Below are 16,333 nucleotides of genomic sequence, written 5' to 3' on the forward strand. Positions count from 1 at the left end.
CCAGACCGTGCCAATGTCATGTGACATTCCAAGCTAGTGCCATGTGCTGTTTTAGGTGTGCACTGTGCAGCACTGGATGCTAAGCCCTAACTAGGCATCCAGTCAATCCCACTACATCAGAAAAGGTCCTGCTGGGGTTACCACTGTTACCAGGTAACTGCTCTGGTGGTGGGGATTGTTTCTGGGTAGGGCTCACTATAGGTGCATGCAGCAGAAAGCTGGAGTGGCAGGCACGTGAGGATTTGAGCATCTGTGCAGCTGCACACACTGCTCTCTTCAGTCTTGAGGCTGTGTGACTCGTCTGTATCCATGCAGCCTTGGGCAGACAGCATCCAGTCTGCTGGTCCCCTTAGCCCTGCTCTTTCTGCTGTGGCTCTAAGATCAACTAACTGAAGTTTGTTAGGAAAACAGTGCTTTGTAGAAAGGTGTCAGTGGGAAGAATGAGTGTACACATGCCCCTCCCCCATGCAGCATTATCTAGTGCAGGATGAGAGGGAACTTGTTCCTAGCAAAGTAGTGACATGTGCTGCTGTGGCTGATGTATACTGTCATGCTGATACTTCACACATTAAGGTTTATTATAAGGTAAGGCTTATTTTTATAGTTTTTATTTCTCTCTGTATCAGATTTTACAGCTTCCCATAGTAGTTCTACTGTTCCAGTCAGTAAACTTATATCTGTCTGCACCTCTATGCTTCCGCCTCAGTCTTTACCTTGCTTTGCTCCTGTTGGCTGCCCTAAATCTCTTTAACCAGCTAAGCTCACACCAGAATTACATTCAAAAGCATATTAAATTAATCCAGAGTGGAGGAATTTATATATTTATTTACTTATTAGTACTGCTTAGGTCCAGTTTCACATATTGCAATTTTTTTAATGATTAGCCCAGCAGTGGATGATCCACTGCTGGGCTAATAATTTAAAAAAATATATAAAATAAATTGATTTAGTTGTTTTTTTGGGATGTTGGGGTGGAGAGCGAAATTGCATGGGGGGGGGCCCAAGAAAATGTTTGCCCAGGGTCCAGTTAGTATTAAAGACGGCCCTGATCAATGTACTAGAGGTTTCTGGGTAAGATTTGAAAATTAGATATACAATATCTACTTGTCTAGATGTGCTAATTGCCTATACAGTAATTATATCTATCTATAAAGTCATCAATGGAATAAAACATAAATATTCAGTGCCATATTGACTTACTAGTTATATTACTTACATCAACAAGTATAATATGAGGGTGCTGCTATCTTAAAGCCAAGACAATAGCAAACAAGTATTTCATAGCTTTTATCCATTTGTCTACTAGTGATGCTAAACTCATGGTATGTTCTTATAACTTATATATTTGTTTTTAACAAATGCTTTAAAGGTTTTTTTACACAACTATATGTGGGAAAGGCTCTCCAGAAAAGCCCTCAAGGGAACAAACCGGTAAACCCAGAAGTACAAGCAATTTTGCATTAAAAAGTACATTTCTAACACAAAAAAAGTCAGTGCATACTGGGAGACACTTTCTGTGTGACAAACTTAAAGAGATTAACAGCAATCATCAGAAAACATATCTAGCAATTTCAAAAGGTAATGTGTAAACTGTTTTATGTATCTGTTATTGATTGTAGCGATGTATATGTTGTTGCTGATACTGTGATGTTTATATACATATATATATATATATATGTGTGTGTGTGTGAGTGTGTATATATGTGTGTATGTGTGTATGTATGTGTCTGTGTCTGTGCATATGTGTATATGTGCGTGTGTGTGTATATGTGTGTGTATATGTGTGTATATATGTGTGTATGTGTGTGTATATGTGTGCACGTATGTGTGTATGTGTGTGTATATGTGTGTGTGTATATGTGTGTATGTATGTGTGTGTATATATGTCTGTATGTGTGTGTGTATATGTGTGTGAGTGTATATGTGTGTATGTGTGTGTGTATATGCGTGTATGTGTGTATGTGTGTGTATATGTGTGTATGTGTGTGTATATGTGTGTATGTGTGCGTGTGTGTATGCGTATATGTGTGTATGTGTGCGTGTGTATATGTGTATATGTGTGTATGTTTGTGTGTATATGTGTATAAGTGTGTGTATATGTGTGTATGTGTGCGTGTGTGTATGTGTATATGTGTGTATGTGTGCGTGTGTATATGTTTGTGTGTGTGCGTGTGTATATGTGTGTATATGTGTGTATGTGTGCGTGTGTATATGTGTGTGTATATGTGTGTATGTGTGTGTATATGTGTGTATGTGTGTATGTGTGCGTGTGTGTATGTGTATATGTGTGTATGTGTGCGTGTGTATATGTGTATATGTGTGTATGTGTGTGTGTATATGTGTGTATGTGTGTATATGTGTGTATGTGTGTGTATATGTGTGTGTATGTGTGTGTATATGTGTGTGTATATGTGTGTGTGTATGTGTGTGTGTATATGGGTGTATGTGTGTATGTGTGCGTGTGTGTATGTGTATATGTGTGTATGTGTGCGTGTGTATATGTGTATATGTGTGTATGTTTGTGTGTATATGTGTGTATGTGTGCGTGTGTGTGTATATGTGTATATGTGTGTGTATATGTGTGTATATGTGTGTGTGTGTGTATATATATGTGTGTGTGTATATATATGTGTGTGTATATGTTTGTATATATGTGTATGTTTGTGTATATGTGTATATGTGTATATGTGTGTATATATGTGTGTATGTGTGTGTATATGTGTGTGTGTGTGTATAAGAGTATATGTGTGTGTGTATGTGTGTGTATGCATGTGTGTATATGTTTGTGTATGTGTTTGTATGTATGTACACTATGTATGTATGTGTGTTTATGTGTGTGTATGTGTGTATGTGTGTGGGTAAATGTGTATGTGTGTATATGTGTGTATGTGTGTATATGTGTGTATGTGTGTGTATGTGTGTATATATATGTGTATGTGTGTATGTGTGTGTGTATATGTGTGTATATAGGTGTATGTGTGTGTATATGTGTGTATGTGTGTATTTGTGTGTGTATATGTGCTTGTATAAGTGTGTATGTGTGTGTGTTTGTGTATGTGTGTGTATGCGTGTGTGTATGTATATGTTTGTTGTGGCAAACCTAGCCACTTCTGGACTATAATGTAAGAAAGGTTGTCTATAGGCTGTATTGTGTGCTATGTATATGTGACAGACCCTTCGGTCAGAACTAAAGAGTTAACTTTGTTCAGCTTTCAGAAGCTATTTTCTAAATACAAGGTGGCTAGCATCAGCTATTGTGTGCTCTAATTAAGTTTAGTGATAAACATTCCCATTGTCTAATCATCTCCAGAGTCAGACTGCTAGTTGATAAGATGGACTGCATTGTTTTCTTGTGTTTAAGTTGTTATCTGCTAAGTAAGGTAATTCTATTGTGGCATGTCAAAGGGCGTTTGCTCTCTATCTAATGTACAATATTCTTTCAACCCCCCAGATGGGGTCAGATCTACATAAATACTAGGCATATAGCCTTTAATAAACATTCATTCTGTTTTAAACCTGAAAACTGGCTGGGTTGTGAATTGTTGACTCCCAAACTGTGTTTCGTCTGGTTATTGGGAGTATTGGAATATTGCCTTACTTTTCAGCGCTAATATTGCCCTCCGCTACAATTGGTGGCAAGCGTTGGGATCCGACCTTACAGCCGAAAAGCGCAATTCGTGCAATTGTAACTGCCGAATAAGAAAAGGGAATGGCAAGCAGAATACAGCGAAAGAACTGACTACTGAAGTGAATGGAGACAGATTATTCTAAGCTAAAGAGACAAACTTTAAAGGAACTGCTAGAAGCCAGGGGAAAGATAGCCAGCAGCAAACCCAAGGCTATATTAATTGCCGAGCTGATGGAGGGAGACAGAGCTCGCAGCGCTACGCCTCCAGCAGCCATGGAGGAGACCCTATACTAGAGGGAAATGAGGACCAGGCTGGAATTTTTACCCCAACCTGTACCACGGGACATGCTACACACAATCCGCGGAATGCATCCTCCCGAGCAGAATCCATTTCGGAAGCACTCAGAAACCCAGTAAGAACCAAAATCCCATACCATGCCTTTAAAATGTTTTGTGAGGAGAAGGATGAGATCGATGGGTATTTACAGGATTTTGAGAGACTGTGCGAGTTACATGATTTGGAGCAGTCCGTATGGGTGCCGGTGCTAGCAGGCAAGCTAGCCGGTAGGGCAGCGGAAGCGTATCACGCTGTACCCAGGGAGGACAGCAAGGATTACGCTAAAGTGAAGAGAGCGATCTTGGAAAGATATGCCATTACCCCAGAGGCATACCGGCGCAAGTTTAGAGGCCTGCGCAAGCCAGAAAGAGATTCACATGCAGAGTGGGCCCACAAGCTGGATCAAGCATCTCAGGGGTGGATACAGGCCAGCCAAGCTACCACCATGGAAGAATTGCGACAACTGATGCTGTTGGACCATGCACCATGGACTACTGTCTAAGACATACGCTCGACCCACGGGACAACCCAGTCCTCTACAGCCTAACAACCCCACAGCGGCACCTTTTCGCCCAGCCCCAGGGACCCAGGGAATCCACCACCCCCCTCACGATACAACGGACGGGCGAATATACAATGCCACACCTGCAAGCAGTGGGGACATATGGCACGTGAGTGCACCCAAAATCGGAGCAGACAAGCTTGGAACCAGGTCAGACAGAACCTGGCCCCAAGGGCGGCTGTTCACCATTACCAAACGGAGCCAGCCGCTCATGAGGTGTTGAGCACCCAAGCCGGGGAACCCCTGGGGATTCTGCATGAGGTGATGTCGGTCCGGGCCACCGATAACCGGCAACATCACCGCCAGCTGGTGACCGTGGAGGGGAGGGAGGTCCAGGGACTTCAGGAGCTACTTTAACCCTGATAGCTCCCCATTTGGTGCTGGATACAGCACACACTGGCGGATCCGTGGCAGTACGAGTGGCAGGGGGAGCAGTATACCGATTGCCCACTGCTAAGATTCATTTGGATTGGGGTGCAGGGGAGGGCATGTTAGAGGTGGGCTTGATGCAAAACCTACCAGCTGATGTTGTACTGAGGAATGACCTGGGTCAGATGACCTCTGCTTTTGTACCTCAGGCTCCACATCAGGAGGTCCACCCAGTAACCACCCGGCAACAGGCACGCACCACGGCCCCACCAGCTCACAACGAGGCTCAGGTAAGAGACCATGACACCCCCTTGACACGTATGACCTGGGATACCCCCACCCTATTTGAGGCAGAGGTGAAAGCTGACCCCACGCTGCAGGTATACAGGGATAAAGTGAACACCGATCAGGCTGGGTTAGAGGGGGAGCGGTACATCTGGGAGAAAGGGTTATTGTACAGCATAGCTGAACGGGGGGTAGGCAGAGCAGTCACTGTGACCACTAAGCAACTGGTAGTACCCAGAAGTATAGGCAGGAGCTGCTCAGGATAGCTCATGACATTCCCCTGTCAGGCCACCTGGGAATGACACGCACCCGCTACAGATTGACCCAAGCCTTTTTCTGGCCTGGGATCTCTAAAGATGTACGGCAATATTGCACCTCATGTGACGTGTGTCAACGAGTAGGCAAACGAGGTGATCGCCATAAGGCTAAATTATGCTCGTTACCCATTATTGAGGAACCCTTTAGCAGGGTAGCAGTAGATATCGTAGGGCCTCTACCCAAGCCCAGTCCCTCCGGGAAGAGGTACATTTTAACCGTAGTGGACTACTCAACTAGGTACCCCGAGGCCATTGCTCTCTCCAACATCCATGCAGAGACGGTAGCTGAAGCCTTAATAAAAATATTTGCCCGGGTAGGGTTCCCCCAGGAGATAATATCGGATAGGGGCACCCAGTTTACCGCAGAGGTGACCCAACAACTTTGGAGGGTATGTGGTATTAAACCCATAATTAACTCAGCCTACCATCCCCAGTCCAATGGGTTATGTGAGAGATTCAATGGGACGCTAAAACAGATGCTCCGTACATTTGGCGAGACTCATAAGGACTGGGAGCGCTACCTACCCCATCTGCTTTTCGCATATAGGGAGGTACCCCAAGAGTCGACAGGTTTTTCCCCCTTCGAATTGCTATTTGGGAGAAGGGTGCGGGGCCATTAAACCTCATTAGGGAGCATTAGGAGGGAGAGAGTAGCCCCGATGGTAACCCCATTGTATCTTACATGCTGGAGTTCAGGGACCGACTGGAGGCATTGACCCAGGCTGTACGCACCAACCTCCAGGCGGCTCAACAACGCCAGCGCCGCTGGTACGATAGGGGAGCCAGGGACCGCAGCTTTCAAGTGGGGCAGAAAGTTTTAATTTTAAAACCTGTACGCACAGACAAGCTGCAGGCCGTCTGGCAAGGCCCATACCAGGTAGTAGAGCTGCGATGTGAAACTACCTATGTGATTGGCCCCTGCTCAAGGGTAGGGAAGCGATGCATGCTTCATGTGAACATGCTCAAACCCTACCATGAGAGGATAGAGGACGTGGCGGCAATATGCGCCTCGGCCTCTGAGGATCAGGAGAATCTGCCTCTACCTGACCTATTAGAATCAGAGGACCAGATAGAGCCCTCCAAGGGCGTTCAGCTGGGGGAGCGGCTAAGCCCTTCGGAGCGTGCCCAGGTACAGGAGTTGATCATAGCTAAAGGGGCTATCTTCTCCCATTTACCTGGGTACACTCCGCTGGCCACTCACTGAGTTGAAACCCCAGGACAGCTACCTATGCGGCAGACCCCGTATCATGTCCCTGAAGCAGTCAAGGCACATATGAAGGCAGAAATTGATGAGATGTTGCAACTAGGGGTTATCGAACAGCCCCTGGGCATCGCCGGTAGTGTTGGTACCCAAGAAAGACGGCACCACGCGCTTCTGCGTCAACTACTGGAGGCTAAATGACAAAACGGTGTCTGATGCCTATCCGATGCCCAGGATAGATGAGTTGCTAGATACAATGGCTAGGGGGCAGTATCTTACGACCATAGACTTATGCAAGGGATACTGGCAAATTCCGCTAGCTGATGACGCCATCCCCAAGTCGGCGTTTGTCACCCCGTTTGGCCTGTACCAATTTCGTGTCATGCCTTTCGGGATGAAGAACACTCTGGCGACCTTTCAAAGGATGGTAGATCGGCTACTGGACGGGTTCCAGGAGTATGCCTGTGCATACCTGGACGATATTGCCATATATAGCCAGAACTGGGCAGAACACCTACAGCATATAGGAGCGGTTATTGACCGTATAGGGGAGGCAGGGCTGACCCTGAAACCTAGTAAGTGCCATATCGGGATGGCAGAGGTGCAGTATTTAGGTCACCGGGTGGGGAGCGGGCACCAGAAACCCGAACCGGCCAAAATTGAAGCTGTTGCCAAGTGGCCCACCCCTAGGACCAAGACCCAAGTACTAGCATTTCTAGGTACGGCGGGGTACTACAGAAAGTTTGTGCCCAATTATAGTGCCCTAGCCAAACCCCTGACTGACTTGACACGTAAGAACCTTCCCCGACAGGTTACTTGGGCCCCAGAGTGTGAGTAGGCATTCCAACAACTAAAGACTGCTCTAACTAATGCGCCTGTACTTGCTGCACCCGATCCAACTAAAAGATTGCTTGTTCACACAGACGCTTCAATGTTTGGAGTGGAGGCAGTGCTGAGCCAAGTTGGAGCAGATGGCGGAGAACACCCCGTAGCTTACTTGAGCCGAAAGTTGTTGCCCCGTGAAGTAAGCTACGCCGCCATCGAAAAAGAATGCCTGGCCATGGTGTGGGCCCTCAAAAAGTTGCAGCCATACCTGTATGGACAACCTTTTTCCTTACTCACAGATCACAACCCGTTGGTGTGGCTGAACCGTGTGGCCGGGGACAATGCCAGGCTGCTGCGCTGGAGTTTGGCGCTGTAGCCCTTCGACTTTACAATCCATTACCGCCCAGGGAAACAAAACGGTAACGCCGACGGGTTATCCAGACAAACTGAACTTGAAAAGTGATCTGTGAGTACTTCCCCGGACATCCCCAAGCCGATCCGTTGGGATCAGACTGTGTATGCCGGCTTGGTTCTGGGGGAGCATTGTGGCAAACCTAGCCACTTCTGGATTATAATGTAAGAAAGGTTGTCTATAGGCTGTATTGTGTGCTATGTATATGGGACAGACCCTTCGGTCAGAACTAAAGAGTTAACTTTGTTCAGCTTTCAGAAGCTATTTTCTAAATACAAGGTGGCTAGCATCAGCTATTGTGTGCTATAATTAAGTTTAGTGATAAACATTCCCATTGTCTAATCATCTCCAGAGTCAGACTGCTAGTTGATAAGATGGACTGCATTTTTTTCTTGTGTTTAAATTGTTATCTGCTTAAGTAATGTAATTTCTATTGTGGCATGTCAAAGGGCGTTTGCTCTCTATCTAATGTACAATATTCTTTCAACCCCCCAGATGGGGTCAGATCTACATAAATACTAGACATATAGCATTTAATAAACATTCATTCTGTTTTAAACCTGAAAACTGGCTGGGTTGTGAGTTGTTGACTCCCAAACTGTGTTTCGTCCGGTTATTGGGAGTATTGGAATATTGCCTTACTTTTCAGCGCTAATATTGCCCTCCGCTACATTTGTGTATATATGTGTGTCTTTGTGTGTGTATATGTGTCTATGTGTGTGTATGAGTGTATGTGTGTGTATGTATGTATGTATGTGTATGTTTGCGTGTATATGTGTGTATATGTGCCTATGTGTGTGTATGTATGTATGTATATATTTGTGTGTATATGTGTGTATTTGTGTGTGTATATGTGTCTATGTGTGTGTGTGTATGTATGTATATGTTTGTGTGTTTTTGTGTGTGTATATGTGTCTATGTGTGTGTGTGTATGTATGTATGTATGTATGTATGTATGTATATGTTTGTGTGTTTATGTGTGTTTTTGTGTGTGTATATGTGTCTATGTGTGTGTGTGTGTATGTATGTATGTATGTATGTATGTATATGTTTGTGTGTTTATGTGTGTTTTTGTGTGTGTATATGTGTCTATGTGTGTATATGTGTGTTTTTGTGTGTGTATATGTGTCTGTGTGTGTGTGTGTGTTAGGTACAACAGCACTAATGGCCTTCTGTAATCCACTTTAGATCAATACTGCAGATCACACTGAGGTAAAACCAAGCACAGAAATACAGTAATATTGCTACTGAAGAGCCATTATCACTGACAAGAGATGAGGACTCTGACATTATGGGTTCTTGTAATTCTCTACCTGACTTTGTTATCAGCTGCTAACTGTAAGTAACGTATCCCTTTTAGCTTCCTTGTATCTCTACATTGTGCACAAAACGGCTTAGTATCCCAAGGGTTGCATAGTTCTGTTTTTATGACTGTAACATGTACTGTATATAGGAATTTACTGAGACAACTGAGTCCATTCAATTTCATTATAAGAAATGTGTGAATCCAAAAACACCTAGATTGCAAGTTTTGCGCTATAGAGGGTATTTAACGAAGGCAACAAAAGTTGAGTTATTTCACCCCCCAGAGCTCTGAAATTACAAGTTTTAGAAAAGCCGGCTTTTGCGTGTGATATGGTTGCATTGAGCTCCATACCACACAAAATACAAGCGCTGCTTTGACGTGCTCGTGCACGTTTTCCCCATAGACATCAATGGGGAGAGAGTGTCAGAAAAAAACCTAACACCTGCGATCGCGGATTGAAAAGCTCCATAACGCAGCCCCATTGATGTCTAAACACCATAATCTGCCGCCCCGACATCTAAAAAAAAGTTATTAACCCCTAATCTGCTGCTCCAGACATCGCTGCCACCTAAATAAATCTATTAGCCCCTAATTTGCCACTCCCGATATCACCGCCACTATACTAAAGTTATTATCCCCTATTCCCCCGAACCCCAACATCACCCACACTATAATAAAGATATTAACCCCTATTCTGCCGCTCCCCGACATCGCCGCCACTAAATAAAGCTATTAACTCCTAAACCTCTGGCCTCCCACATCACTACCACTAAATAAACATATTAACCCCTAAACTGTCAGCCCCCCACATCGCAATAACCTAAATTAAACTATTAACCCCTAAACTTAACCCTAAACCTAACTGTAACCCTAACCCTAAACATAACACCCCCTAACTTTTACATAATTAAAATATAACTAGTTTAAAGTTACAATTATTAACTAAATAATACCTATTTAAAACTAAATACTTACCTGTAAAATAAAACCTAAGCTAGCTACAATATAACTAATAGTTATATTGTATCTAGCTTAGGTTTTATTTTTATTTCACAGGTAAGTTTGTATTTATTTTAACTTGGTAGACTAGTTAGTTATTAACTATTTACTAACTACCTAGTTAAAATAAATACAAACTTACCTGTGAAATAAAAGCTGCCTTACACTAAAAGCTACCATTACAAAAAATAGAAAACAAACGAAATTATCCAAAACAATAAAAATTATTCCTATCCTAATACCATTTTTCTTTTTAAAAAAAACACCCCAAAATAAAAACCCCTAATCCAAAATAAACTACCAAGGACCCTTAAAAGGGCCTTTTGTAGAGCATTGCCCTAAAGAAATCAGCTATTTTTCTACAAAACAAAAACAACCCCCCCCCCAACAGTAAACAAACCCCATCCCCCAAACCCACAAAATAAAAAAAAGTAAAACCTAATCTACCCATTGCCCTGAAAAGGGCATTTGTATGGGCATTGCCCTTAAAAGGGCATCCAGCTCTTTTGCTGCCCATTAAAAATAAAAAATGTTTATTCTAAAAAATAAAAAAACAAAAAAAAAATTACACAAAATAACAAACGATTTATCAAAAATAATAATTATTCCTATTCTAATAACCATTTAAAAAAAAAAAAAAAAACTAAAATAAAAGAAACCTAATCTATAATAATCTACCAATAGTCCTTAAAAGGGCCTTTTGTAGGGCATTGCCCTAAAGAAATCAGCTCTTTTTCTAAACAAAAATACAAAGACCCACTAACATTACAAACCCCCACCCCCCCAAACCCACAAAATAAAAAAAAACTATCTAAAAAAAATATAATAATCTACCCATTGCCCTGAAAAGAGCATTTGTATGGGCATTGCCCTTAAAAGGACATTTGTCTCTTTTTCCTGCCCTTAAAAGGGCATTCAGCTCTTTTAAGACAAGCCCAAACCCTAAACTAAAAAAAAAACCTAACACTAACCCCTCTTTAGGTATTCACAGTTGCTGAAGTCCGGCTTGAAGGATCTTCATCCCGGCAGCTCCATCTTCATCCAGGCGGCTCCGCCTTCATCCATCTTGGGACCGGCATCTTCTTCATCCCTGCGGAGGCGGAGAGGTCAATGTGCGGAGGCAGAGGTCCAGGCGAAGGTCCAAGGCGGAGGTCCAAGGCTTAGGTCCAAGGTGGAAGTCCATCGATCCGACATGGAGGTACCCCTTTTATACTAGTGCCATTGCATTCCTATTGGCTGAAAATTTTGAATCAGCCAATTGGAATTAGGGCTGCTAAAATCCTATTGGCTGTTCAAATTAGCCAATAGAATTTAAGCAGCTCTCATTCTATTGGACCTCCGCCTTGGACCTTCGCCTGGAACTCCGCCTCTGCGCATCGACCGCTCCGCCTCCGCAGGGATCAAGAAGATGCCGTTCCCATGATGGATGAAGATGGAGCCGTCTGGATGAAGATGGAGCCGCCGGGATGAAGATCTTTCAAGTGGGACTTCAACAACTGTGAGTACCTTTTAAGGTTTTTTGGGGTGGGTTTTTTTTTAAGATTAGGGTTTTGGCCATTTTTAAAAGAGCTGAATGCCCTTTTAAAGTGAATATAAGTTTTGATGCAAAAGTGCCCTTTTTTAAAAAAAATTTGATTAAAAACAGAGGCACTTTAATTCATCAAAATTTACATTTCACTCGTGAAAAAATACTTACCTTTTTAACTTGACAGCTGCTCCAGCTTCTCCCGGTCGTCGCAAGCCATTTCTGACGTCAGAAATGATGGATAGGTCATCCTTCAATCACTGTTCCCCCCAGGGGAATCAGTGTCTGATTCAACTCCGTGATTGGAGGAAGCCGGATTCATCATTTTAGACCCAGGAAGAGGCTTTGCGATGGGCGGAGGAAGCTGGAGCTGCTGTCAGGATTAAAAGGTAAGTATTTTTTCACAACACAAGTGAAATGTAAATTTTGATGATTTAAAGTGCCCCTGTTTTTAATCGAATTTTATAAAACCGGGCACTTTAGCATCAAAATTTATATTCACCTTAAGGAAAAGAGAAAGAGCTGAATGCCCTTTTAAGGGCAATGCCCATACAAATGCCCTTTTCTGGGTAATGGGTAGATTAGTTTTTTTAGATAGTTTTTTTTATTTTGTGGGTTTGGGAGGTGGGGTTTGTAATGTTAGTGGGTCTTTGTATTATTTTTTAGAAAAAAAGATGATTTAAGCCTTTTAAGGGCTATTGGTAGTTTATTATAGATAAGGTTTCTTTTATTTTCAGGTGATTTTTTTTTTTTTTTAAAAATGGGTATTAGAATAGGAATAATTGTTATTATTTTGGATAATTTGTTTGTTATTTTGTGTAAAAAAAAAAATTCGTTTTGGGGTGTTTTTTTTTTTTAGTTTAGACATTTTTTTATTTTTAATGGGCAGCAAAAGAGCTGAATTCCCTTTTAAGGGCAATGCCCATACAAATGCCCTTTTCAGGGCAATGGGTAGATTAGGTTTTACCTTATTTTTATGTTGTGGGTTTGGGGTTGGGGGTTTGTGTACTGTTAGGGGGTGTATGTTTTTATTTTGTAGAAAAAGAGCTGATTTCTTTAGGGCAATGACCTACAAAAGGCCCTTTTAAGGGCTCTAGGTAGTTTATTATAAATAAGGGTTTTTTATTTTGGGGTGTTTTTTTTTTTAAACAACATTTTTATTATTTTGGATAATTTTGTTTATTATTTTTTGTAATGTTAGTTTTTTTTTTATTTTTTGTAACTTTAGGTTTTAGTGTAAGGCAGCTTAGGTTTTATTTCACAGGTAAGTTTGTATTTATTTTAAATAGGTAGTTAGTAATTAGTTAATAACTATTTACTAACTAGTCTACCTAGTTAAAATAAATACTAACTTACCTGTGAAATAAAAATGAAACCTAAGATAGCTACAATGCTACTATTAGTTATATTGTAGCTAGCTTAGGTTTTATTTCACAGGTAAGTATTTAGTTTTAAATAGGTATTATTTAGTTAATAATTGTAGCTTTATTTTAGCTCTATTTTAATTATGTTAAAGTTAGGGGGTGTTAGGGTTAGGGTTAAGTTTAGGGTTAGGGTTAGTTTTAGGGTTAGGGGTTAATAGTTTAATTTAGGTTGTTGCTATGTGGGGGGCTGGCGGTTTAGGGGTTAATAGGTTTATTTAGTGGTAGTGATGTGGGAGGCCAGAGCTTTAAGGGTTAATAACTTTATTTAGTGGAAGCGATGTTGGGGAGCGCGGAATAGGGGTTAATATCTTTATTATAGTGTGGGCGATGTTGGGGTGAGGGGGAATAGGGGTTTATAACTTTAGTATAGAAGCGACAATGTCGGGGAGCGGCAGAATAGGGGTTAATCAGTGGCATCACTAGGGGGATGCAGGGAATGCGGACCGCACCCGGGTGACACCCTCTAAGGGGTGACACAACCTAACAATCATGACACTGTTTATTTTTTAATTTTTTCCTAATGTGCTACAGTGCTGGTGCCTTGTAAGAAGGGCCAAGGGGTCCATGCTAAAGCAGAGGGGGGAGAGGCAGTATCGACAGCAGTGCACTGTAGCAGTGGCTGAGTCTAGGCTGTCATTGGGAGCGCTGTGTGCAGGAGAGTGCGTGGTTTGGCTGGGAGAGCAGACAGAGAAATGCTGCTAAAGTTCTTGTCTCCTCACCGCAACAGCCCAATGTCCTGTATATCTGATGGCTAATCTATCCTGCAGAACATGCATGAGGTGAGTACAGGCTGCCCAGGGCACACACAGACTGCTGGGAAGTAGCCATAGAGGGCTTCAGGGTGTTCTGGCAGCTACTGCCGGCTAACCCTGTTTATTACGCCACATTGGGACATTGCCAAAAACAGCAGTGCTCAGATGAAAACATAGCTGCTCGTTACAGAGGGTCATGTGAAGTTGTGAACAGCTCCTGGCCAATGGCCAAGATATTCTGTGCCTTGTGAGACGAGAATGACAGTAATTTTACTAATTTGTAACTTGGAGTCGGTGTCCCTGATATAAAACTAACTAGTGGGTGCACACACTTTCCTCTTCTTATCATTTATTATGCTGAAGACTATTTCCTGCAAATGCAACAGTTTGGCCACGTCACAGCAGGGCTTCCTTAACTAAACCTCAGCAACCAGAAATCTATCTCCTACTGATGAGTTCCAAAAAGAACGAAACAGGCTGTCTAGTGAGTGATTTCTGGTTTGCTGTAATAATCCTGTTAAAAGGATCGCTGTGTCAAAACAGTATTTTGAAGCAAAAAAACTGAGAATTTGCATATCTAATTTGCATGTCTTACCCAGAATTCTTGCGTGCATTGGTAACATTGCATATGAGTTATTTCTGGGGGAAAGCAAGCGGGGATACTTGCCTAGATGTGCTAATTTCCTATGCAAAATTTACATTGATTTATATTATATATTTATTTATTTTTTTACACCCTGCCCAAAAAATATTATGTCTAAAAAAAGGCCATAAACCTGGGGGGGGCAGCAGATATTTGAGTGCCTAGGGCAGCACAAAACCTAAATACGCCACTGGCCGTCATGCAACGTAAGTACAGCACTTTTAATTTTTAGTCCTTTTTAGTCCTTTTTCAATGGGACTTCCATAGCGCCGGTATTACGAGTTTTGCAGTGAGGCCAAAAAGTGAGCGGTATACCCTAAAATGAAAAGATCCATACCACCATAAAACTCATAACTAAATTGTCACAAAGTACACTAACACCCATAAACTGCCTATTAACTCCTAAACCAAGGCCGTCCCGCATACCAAACACTATAATAAAATTATTAACCCCTAATCTGCCGCTCCGGACATCGCCACCATTTAAAAAATTTATGAACCCCTACTCTGCCACTTCCTGACATTGCCGCAACTATAATAAATCTATTAACCCCTAAACTGCCACCCTCCCGCATCGCAAACACTATTTAAAGATTATTAACCCCTAATCTGCCGTCCGCCCACACCGCCGCTATAAAAAAAACTTATTAACCAATAAACTGCAAACCCCCATATACTAAATTAAACTATTAACCCCTAAACCTCTGGCCTACCACATCGCTACATTTATATATATATTATTCCCTAAACCTAACCCTAATGTAACCCTAAGCCTAAGTCTAACCCTAACCTTAACACCCCCTAACTTAAATATAATTAAAATAAATCTAAATAAACCTTAAATTATTACCTAAATAATTTCTATTTAAAACTGATGACATACTTACCTGTAAAATAAAACCTAACCTGCCATACACTAAAACCTAACATTACAATAAAATAAATTAAATTAATAAAATACAATTATCTAAATTACAACAAAAAAACACTAAATTACACAAAATAAAAAACAACATTTTAATTATATTTAAGTTAGGGGGTGTTAGGTTTAGGGTTAGGTTCAGCAGATTAGGGGTTAATAACTGTAATGTAGGTGGCGGCAATGTTAGGGACAGCAGATTAGGGGTTAATAGCTTTATTTAGGTGGTGGCGATGTTAGGGGCAGCAGATTAGGGGTCAATAATTTTATTTAGGTGGCGACGATGTTAGGGGCAGCAGATTAGGGGTTAATAATTTTATTTAGGTGGCGGCGATGTTAGGGGCAGCAGATTAGAGGTTAATAATTTTATTTAGGTGGCGGCGATGTTAGGGGCAGCAGATTAGGGGTTAATAACTGTAATGTAGGTGGCAGCGATGTTAGGGGCTGCAGATTTATTGGTTAATAATTTTATTTAGGTGGAGGCGATGTTAGGGGCAGCAGATTAGGGGTTAATAAAATTTTGTAGGTTGCGGCGATGTCGGGGTGGCAGATTAGGGGTGTTTAGATGTGGTTTTTAGGTTAGGGTGTAACTTTTTCTTTCCCCATAGACATCATTGGGGCTGCGTTACGGAGCTCTTCATTCCACGATCGCAGGTGTAAGGCTTTTTTTTAGCTGACTCTCCCCATTGATGTCTATGGGTAAATTGTGCATGAGCACGTCAAAACAGTGCTTGTATTTGGGTGAGGTATGGAGCTCAACGCCACCATATTGCCCGCACAAGCCGGGTTATTCAAAACCTGTAATAGCAGCGCTATAGGGAGGTGAAAT

General features: G+C 42.1%; 1 long non-coding RNA gene across 1 annotated transcript in view; it reads left to right on the top strand.

The window, feature by feature from the left end:
• The first annotated feature begins 1,473 nt into the window (after positions 1-1,473).
• The window catches only part of LOC128655859 (uncharacterized), a 29,605-nt gene continuing 14,745 nt past the window's right edge, over positions 1,474-16,333 (top strand). Inside the window, exons 1-2 of the long non-coding RNA XR_008401927.1 lie at positions 1,474-1,578; positions 9,125-9,274. This is a non-coding gene — a long non-coding RNA (uncharacterized LOC128655859). The remainder of the gene's footprint in view (positions 1,579-9,124; positions 9,275-16,333) is intronic.

Source organism: Bombina bombina, chromosome 4 (genome assembly GCF_027579735.1).
Source record: "Bombina bombina isolate aBomBom1 chromosome 4, aBomBom1.pri, whole genome shotgun sequence".
NCBI lineage: Eukaryota > Metazoa > Chordata > Amphibia > Anura > Bombinatoridae > Bombina > Bombina bombina.